The sequence below is a fragment of the Glossina fuscipes genome, unplaced genomic scaffold (assembly GCF_014805625.2).
Source record: "Glossina fuscipes isolate IAEA_lab_2018 unplaced genomic scaffold, Yale_Gfus_2 112, whole genome shotgun sequence".
Classification (NCBI taxonomy): Eukaryota; Metazoa; Arthropoda; class Insecta; order Diptera; family Glossinidae; genus Glossina; species Glossina fuscipes.
Window position 1 is genome coordinate 8,572,872 of NW_023998455.1, and position 10,087 is coordinate 8,582,958.

Below are 10,087 nucleotides of genomic sequence, written 5' to 3' on the forward strand. Positions count from 1 at the left end.
AATGCCAGATTATCCGGAGGGAGACTTTTGCTTAGAAAAGATTCCCAATCGAAAATACAATTTTTCTTGTGAGATGAACCCTCCGAGCCGACGAGGAGCGAAGGCGACCCGAAAATTTGTGCCTTACAGAAGGTTATCGGTTATCTCGAGATATTCGATTTTAGACATTTAAGGTAGAAAAAGAGGGATGAGCTGGTTGTTCTTTTGCTTTGTTTTTTTTTTTTTTTTTTTTAATTTGCTGAAGTGTTTTTTTGTGGGAATTCGAAATTTCTTTCATAATTAAAATAAAATTTGTGTTTAAGTTAGACAAATTTCTTTTAAATTTTTAAACTTTTTATAGGTCTTCTGTGTAAGTTGCAGCCAACAATGTTCCTTCTGATGGAATGTTGCTGTCATGTTTTAAATCACATTGGAATGCGTTTGCTGTGTTATTTGGTTAAAGCTAAATACTTCACTTGTCCCCACATAACAAGCTAAAGCCAAAAGACGCAACCGATCCGGCCGTACATTACGGAGTTAACTCCGCAAGAGATATCACAAAAAAAGCGAAAGAAGACATATTAAACAACTTTTGAAGCTGCAAATACAACAACAATCGTACACATACTAACGATTTCTATTTTAATCATTTTGCCTTTTTTTCCTCTCTCCATCGTTTTCCGTCTCTTTTCCTCTCATTTTCTTCTATCTTTTTCTCTCTATATGTGTGTATGTTTGTTTGTTAACCTTTTGACCAGAAAAGTTGGAGTTATGTCTCTTTACTTCTTTGTCATTTTCTTGAAAATGCACACATACTCACACAGTCGTGTCTATATATAAACGTATACATATATTAGAATCATGGTCATTCACTTGCTTTAAAGAAACGAGGCACTGCTGCATACTTAGTTCACGTCACTCGCAATGCTGCACTAAGCAGTTGCGAACGCATCGTGGAGTGCGTAGAGAGTACATTTAGCGAGACCACTTACTTACATTGTATTTTAGGCATCGGCCGAACGTTTAAACAGTCGAGAATTACTACTTTCGTTAAGAGTTTTGTGCAACAACATGTTGTTAACGCACTCATCTTCGTCTTATATACATCTTCGTTGTCTTCTGCCCTCCCCGATCCGCTGCCTTTATTTCCATGCAGCTCAAGAAGATCTCTTTAGCATTCGTACGTTCTTTCCCTTTGCTATGCTTCTTGTATTTATTTATTAGTCGGCCGCCTGGTTATTTGCAATAGTTGTTGGCTAACTGCTTGTTTGGCTGATTTTTATATTTTTGTGTAAAACGTTTACATTACATGTAGTTGGAAGATTAATGTTGTTGCTTTATGTAATTTTAATGTATTTATTTGTTGCTGAGTTATTTTTTTAACAATTTTGTTTTAAAGGATTTCTTATGTGATTTTGTTGCGCTCGCACATACATACATACACAAGCGTATGCAAGTTGATATATTGTTTGTTTGCCATAATAGATTTTTGAATGTATTATTGTATATATTTACGTAAAGGCGCCTACATACAGCATTTTAAGCCATTTGTATGGACTTTGTGAGTTTTGCATGCTTTCCCTCCGGAAAACACAAGAAAATGTAAGAAGAGAGATTACCCCTTAAATGTAAAGTTCTCGTTAGTCAGCTCAACTACTACCATTACCAAGACCAACACTGCGCGCGCTACCACTATAATAACTAGTTGAAAACATCGCATTATCAACTTACGAGAAACAAAGTGATTAATGTGTTCAAGTTAGTAGTAATGTTCATTTTACATACTTAGCAGTAAACGATAACCAATTTGGGAGAAATACATTAAAAAACTTCGAGTTTGTTAATGAATTTTAAAAATGTTCAAAACATTTACCCGCTATTTGTTATTATCCATCAAGATTATCCAACAAAAGAAATATCATGAAAAAATGGAGATTAGTCTGCTTGGTAGCTTCCATCGGGACCCGATCGGCGCACAAAATTGAGAATAACGTAATCTTACGTCGTACGTTTTGCGTTTCATGCACATAAAAAACGTCAATCAGCAGTTCCCTGGGCGAATAGCTGTCGCCCTTAATAAAGAATTATTATTATTTTTGAAAAAAGACAGCCCTCAAAAGACGTCTGCCAAAACTTCACATATTTTCGTCATTTGCTAATGAATTATATTTATTTTAGTGACGCGAGTTTTGTTATTTTCAGAACAATAGAAAATTTCGAAATTTCTAAGCTGATTAAACATTTTTTTCTTATGTTAAAAAAAGTCATTCAAATACAACATTGGTTGGAAAAATATTATGACAACACTTCCCTGCCGAAAACAACAATTACTTAATGGTTTGCTGATTTGAAACGCTATCGCACAGATACCGACGTTATTCGGCATCATCGTCGGCCAAAGCAGAGAAAGTTTAGACGGGAAAACGTTAAAATAAATGCTGAAGATTTCTCTCCATAACCGAAAGCCGAACTTACAAGGGTTAACTGACGCCCTCTAGATATCAAAAGACACTATTTGGCAAGAAAACTTGCGCATGAGAAAACTATTTTCCACAATTGGTTTCATGGACGTTCGTATACTTGTCGAAGTATTCCATGCAGTATTCCACAGCCTATTATCTATTCGCAAATCTCAATAGCTTGGTCCGGGCATAGAGATTTGAATCAAGGAGAAGGAGAATCTTGACAAATAATAAAAAACAGTCAACGAATTGAATGAATGCATGTTGACACCTCTTGCTCGAGCAAGTTTCTGCAATTTATAAAAACAGCAAGACATCTGGTTGACAATTGGAGTCATCGTTGGAAGTAGTAAACTTTTAAGTTGCTACCCTACGAAGTGATTTATTTTTCCTCACCAGCGCCTAATTATATTAGGGCGAGTCATAACCAACTTCTGATGCAGCCAGGTAGAATCTATTATTCGTATTTAGCCACTATATGTCACCGAAATAAGCGGGTTTTTGTTTTCACTGTACAGACGAGCGTTCAGTTAGTCTTCTATCAACTGGTTTATGTGGTGCATGCTACTTTCAACTGTTTCAAGTTTTCCTTAACAACCAATAACTGCTCGGGCAGTTAGAAATTGGTTTGTACAATTCTGTTCTGGAGATACGAGCTTAAAAGACGGAACGACTTTGGCGCCAACCTTTTAAAGGCAATATTAGTTACTTATGACTCGATCAAGTAAAGATATCCAATGACCAATACTGAACACCCAAATTTCTATTATTACGTGTCTCAAGCCATCCTGAAGCATTTTCAGACGGGTTTTAGTGAAGCTTTCAACAGGATTATGCTACGAATTATTTAGTTTAATGGTTATCTTATCCGTCTTTACGACAGGCGCTTGAAGGCGCTTTCCAATTGAAATGAATCTGACGAGAATTCCTCAAGAGAAGGGGTCATGATTAATTCTATTTTTTCTATAGATTAATCAACGCCACAACATCCGCACACTCCACCATAAAATAATGCAAACTGACAATCCGAAGTTGTCTCTCGTCTTGTTTTAACTGAGAATCCAAATTCCGTATCTCCGAGTCTGACGAGAACAATGCGTTCTCAGAAAGAAATGAGAAAAGATCTCATCTTCAACGGCTTCTGATTTCAGGGGGATTTCTTTTATAAAACGCACATAACATATAAATTCCATTACGGTTTGCCTAACCCATTTATGTTAATTATAAATTACATTTACAACGTCGAAGGGATAAGCAGGGAAAACTGAGCCGACAACATCAATCATAACGCAAAGATAGCACCAGTCGAAGCTGTTCATCTTTTATAGTATAAGTAATGCGGCGGGTCACTCTTGCATTTTCAAATTGTGTGGTTTCCAAGTCTAAGAAATTTATTTACGACTATTTATTGCTTTCTTTTCGACTTGCTCTGCTCTGTTGTTATTGATTTTGAATTTCACTAACATTTCCGCACATTTATTATCTGCACTTGTTCTTTTGTTTGTTGTTTATAAAATAAGTCACTCGATAAGGAATGCAATTGTTGTTGGGATTATTGCTGATGCTATGTTGATTATTAGCTTTTTGCAGACTTGGCAAATATATTCATTATTGCTCACTTGATGGTGTTGATGCCAAAATTTTCTTTGCCAAGGGCACACATTTCCTTGTATTGCTGCTAATCCTCTTTTTGTTATATTTATTCCTTCCTAAGAGATATTATTTTCGCTCTCTCTACAACTTGCGATGCAATAAGTTACACTTGCTAACAATGAAATAACAAAAGCACATCGAGCTAAAAACCGGTAGCGACGATATTACCGATGCCAACTAAGAGAAAAAAGGCGAACAATTAGGTTCAATACGAACTAGTGGGCTTGGTGTTACAATAAAAAAGCGAAAAGTTATGCTATCCTCCAGCATTTCCGTTTACTACCGCTACAGTTTGTTGGTACGGTAGCTTAGGTGCAATTTCTTCTATTGTTGTGTTGTAATGTCTGTTATGCTTTACAATTTCTTAGAAATTAATAAAACAGTCAAGTAAGTGTCTTATATATCTCCACCAAGTTTCTCTTCCTCTCCTTCTCCTTCTCCCACTCACTCTCTCTCTCTCTCTCTCTCTCTCTCTTTCTCTCTATTCCTATGAAAGTAAGTCTTACTATAATTACACTTCAGTTGATAGCAGCTACGTTTTGATTTAATGTATACCGTCTATTTTGTTAAATTTCAGTCCATATGTTAAGGATCACAACAACATATTATAGCCTTTCATTCGAACTCTTAATGTATTAGTTCTTGCTATTTATGACTCTCCGTCTACATTTAGCGCACTCAATAAAGTTGTTGGCAGCATTCGGTTATATAAATAAATTACTTTTATAACACGCCCTTATTTACTGATACTTACATGTTGAGAAATTGCTACAATAATCAAGTGACAGCGTCAGACTTCGATTAAACCAACGGTTTTGACAGCTAATCATTTTATTTTTCCTTGGTGCTCATCTATATATCATAAGGTTTTGCAAGCCTTTCCCAAAGAAATTAGCACAGTGTACGATAATGATTTCAACGCTACTATATAATGGAATATAGTTTACAAACACAGGCTTGGACGTGTTTTTAGACTTTACTCCTCCTCGCTATCTAATATTATTTTTATGAATGAAAACAAGGCGTAAATTAAGGATATGCTTCACAGACGAGTCCAGGCATGGGGAACAACTTATGTTACGCAATTAACGTCTAATGAATTTATTGATGTATGCTCCATTTTTCGTCACTTAAAAATGGCATTTTTTGAGAAAGGGATCGAAAGGAAACATCTCGCTGACCATCGGCATAACTACAAAGAAATACAATACCATGCGAAGTAATGTAAAGTGTATCGTGATCTAAAAAAATCTATTGTACTCGCTCTTGTCCCTAACCCTCCAGCTACAAATCCAACTACTTTCTTAGGTTCAATGCGTCACATCGTGCTCAACTTTACAAAGTATCGTCAAATACCAAGTCTCTGATCTTGCAGATGGCCACGCGCTGGATATGATGGAAGTGTCGTTCGCCCCCTCGCAGAACCTGCATAAATCGTTGTGTGAGATTCCAATGTTTTTCAATCGATACCTAAGGAAGTTATAACCGTTGTAGAAGCCACTTACGAGACGTATATAGCTTCTTCGTAGTTTCTTCTTTTTAGCTTGTGTACCATGCCGGTGCATTTGATGTATCTTTTACCTTACCCTTGTCCTACTCTTTGTTTCGAATATGGTTTGCTGCTTTTTGCTGTGCCTATTGTCATACAAGCCTCTTGATGTGGCTTCTTGATACGCCACAGAAAGATTCCATGGCTATCCTAACCCTTCGGGCTTCCCTATTAACTATTTAGTCAGCCCTTTCATTGTATTCGACGCTTGAATGTCCTGACTCTCAAAATAGATGCACTTCATTGCGCTTCCCTAGCTCATTCAGCATTTGAAAGCACTCCGCTTATTGCATTCCTTTTCGGGGCCTTTGGAACAGCTTGACTGTGAATTCAATGTGGTCCCTTTGCTCCCTTCTGCTTCACCTTTTTTTTTAATAACAATAAAATATCATACGACTCTTCAAAATAAGGGGAGCTGTGGATCCCTGTTCGCAATGCAAAAAAATGCAAACAAACCAAAAGCAGGTAGTGAACTGATTTGCTAATGACCCTCCATCGTCCTGTTTCAACTACATGTTTAAGATCACAAAGGAAGGGAAACTAAGACTGGACATTTACTTTATTGGATAAATTTGATAATTCCACAGATCACGCAACTCTCAGCGTTTTTTCAGTCTTCCGAAAAACTCAAATTTGAAGATCTTTTCCTAAAAGGGCTAAAGTAGGTATCAACTTCAAATTCGGTTCAATTATTAGGCTTAAAAGAAGAGTTCTCCCTTAGAGGGTTTAATAGGTCCGCAATTGATTGAAGATTATTTTAGTTAAAGTATCCAGGATTTACTTCACACAACAAATATATCTTCTTTCTTCTTTTTCTTTTCCACGTACAGAATATTTATTTGCGTTGCCATCAAAAGGTTATTTAATCATTAAAGTGCAATTTAAAAGTCGAAAGGAGGACCCAGACATGTAAGCTATTGGCTTACTCTATCTCCACTCAACAAACCAAACAAAAAAAAAAAAATTCAATTTAAGTAACGGGAAATATTTACTGTCCCTTCTGCATTTTGAACTTTAGAACAAAATACAACGTGAGCTTGGAACGTTGCGTAAATAAAATCAAAGGAAAAACTATTGTGTTTTTTTTTTTTTTGTGTGGAGTTTAAAAAAGGAACGGCATTAAGACAAAACTTTTTATACAAACCTCAGGTGTTTTTGTTCGTCTTCGACAATTCATTAGATCAAAAACATGATGATTCATTGTGCTGAGTAATCTTAGCCGTCTTATTTCCCTAATTTAAAATTATATAAAAAATTTGGGCGTTTGCCTTTAATTTAATTTAATTTAGCAGCGATTTACTTGAGAGTTTGTTATCAAATTTTGATTAAATATTTGCGTTTCTTTTTCTGTCTGTGACTTAATTGTTGATCAAAATAATTGTCAATCATTTTAAATTTTACGACATACTTATATGAATTTTGTTTTCTCATTTGATTAAACGACCAGAAAGAAAACAATTAACGGAACTAAGATGTCAGATGGTGTTATCTCCAAAAATGAGAAATCTATGCACGACATACCGTTGCCGGAGGCTGCCGGACGAGGTATAGAGAAGCAAGATACAGTTACGGAACAATTGAAAGCGAAAAGTAGTTCGTTGAAGCGCTTCTTTAAAATGCCGCAGAAACGGCATCCTGATTACGTTGAACCGGATTCCAGGCGACCTCAGTCGCCGAATGACGAAATCCAACGGAAAGAGGACGAAAGCGAAGATCACGGTCAAGGGCAGTCTAAAGAGCAATCTCAACACAGACGTTTTCCGTTGCGCCTGGGTGGCCTGCAACGTCATAGTAAGTATTGCCGCTTTCTTGCAATTGGAGTAGAAGAGAGATTGGATAATGTTCTATTGTAAACAGCGGGCACTGGCAGCTTGAGTCGTGCGGTTAAATCTGAAACTAATAATATCAACCAAGTTAGCTCAAAGTCAACTTTAAAAAGTTCTTTATCCAGTTATTGGGGTCTTATGTTCAAGAAAGGCAAAAAAGAGAAAAATCCGCCTTTACCAACAGAAGAAACTACCATATCTACCACGGATCTCGATGTCGAAATTCATGAGTCGAAAAAAGCAGATGTACAAAAAATTGCCGAACTGGTTCTTAATGAAGAAGTACACGCCCTAAAAATATCTGAAGAAATAACTGAGACTTGAACTGCTTTATTTTCACTTTTCCTTTCGTCTCTGTTTCCTACATCTGATAGTTCTTGCATAAGGGATAGACGCACTGTAAACCTCTTAATTATATTTGATAAATCTTAAGGTATTTAGTTCGTCTCGACATTTCCTTAGAATCCAACCAAATTCCATCGTTTAACATTTTATTTGTATCTTAAAATACCTCTTTAATAAAAAAAAAAATTAAAACTTGTTTACACGTTAAATATGATCATTTAAATCCTTACCCACAGTTCAAAGCTATAAAGTGCTTAGGTGGAAACTTACACACACAAGTATTCGTATTACCTTACGTTAATATTTAAGATATTTAAACCAGTTTTCGGTTAGTTTCTTTCGTTACTTTCGTCACATTTTTGGGGTTGAATTTTCGTGGGTCGCAAACAATGTGCATTCTCTACCCGAAGGTTCGCATATCAACTAAGCTCAAACCATTGCTCTTCCTCATCAAGAAGCCTTAGAATTAATAATAAAAAAAAAACCCTTGTGATTGTAAAGTTTGTGTGGTGCATTTGTTACGCGGCAATTTGTAAAGCATGTGGAATTTATCATTTAAGGCACGCGAGTAAAAGATGGCCATGGCTACTTTTTACATCTTTGCAAAACTGCTATCAGTTATCAAAAGCAATTTGAAGGCAATCTCACAGATACTAAGTCTAAGTTTGTCTTCAACAAACAAAATTTAACATAATGACAACGGGAAGCGTAGAAACTGGTACTCAAGAGACATCGTATAGCCCAAGAATTGAATGTATCTCGAAAGTTTACTGAAAGCACTTTGGGAACCTCGATGTAAAGAGTAGAGAATCTCTTACTTAAGAAGTCTGTCAATTGGAATCTGCTCAAAGAAGCCCCAACTTCACCTAAAGGTGCTTGGTCCCCCATTTCCGTCAAAGTTCCCTGAAACAGCCCAATGTATTTGGATGTAATGAAGTAATAATAAATTTTTTTACACTCGTCCGATGGGGAATTTATTCACGAAGCATCATAGATTCCATAAAGTATTTATATTCTCTACCAACATCAAAATCTGAACGGACTTAAGCATATTCATCTCTCAGTCTGTCTCTCTGCGTATTGATCATGGTAAACATGGTACAGTCGGCTTCAAGTTTGATAGAAGGATTGGAAGTTCTCGCACGCTGATCGAGATTGAAAATGATTCAGACAATATAAGGAGACGCCCACATTACAATATAAATCAATACGAGAATATCTCGCTTTTTTAACTCTTTGCGCTTAAACTACAGCAGTCACGACAAAAATTTTCATGCGTACTATACAAAAATGTCAATAGCCAATAAGTTACGCTTAGCTGATATTATAGAGCGCGGAAATTTTATTTTCTGGATTTGTTATTGAGTCTTTTTAGTGATATTATAAAGTACGAAACTTCAGTTTGCTTGGTTTTTCCTCCACCCTCTTTCAAGGTGAAGGTGGAGGTAGAGGTGGTGGGTATAAAAGATTCGACCACAAATTCATTTGTAACATTTCTGAATGAGCCTTACACGCAACCACTTTGACGCCCCTTTAAATGTGTAAGTAATTTAATATAAGCTAGAGTGATTGTTTTCCAGGCTATTGTATTAATTTTCAACTCAATCAAATTATTTCGATTTCCCAAATGCTTAAATAGCTTTATAAAATCGAATATATACAGAAAAGTGTGGGCTAAATCAACTAAGAATGGCACAAGAATGTAATGTACAGAATTATTATTATTATCGTTGTAATTATTACAATTTTTATGGACGAATGAAATAAATTCTTAGATTAAAAGAAAAAAAATTGAGTCCTTGTAGTATAGGTTGACGGCTCTATTTAGAAAAAAAGGAAATGAACAATTGTTTTTTATCGTCAGTAATTGTAGTTACGTATTGAGTGTAGTAGTTTTAATAAAGTAATATATTACGTTGATATTGGGTTCCATATTTCATTTAATGATAATCTTCAGTTATAGAGAAGATGCTTTATTGTTTATGGATTGGAGAACAAGAATTTTTAAGGATTAAGAATTTTAAGGTTACAATCTCGCAGATATTTTGATCTTAATTTTGTCAGGTTTAGTTGCACATAACGAAGGAATTAAGTGAGAGTTAACAGTTAGCGATAATGCTGACGATAGTGATACTGATTTGCTTTAGTTAAATAGTTTTCTCTTTAACTTTCCTTCCAATGTATCTTTGCCGGTCCCAAGGTGTATAAAATTAAAATTTCAAGGTTTTCGGAATAATGAAAGTACACGGAATAATCACTTAATTACGTATTAC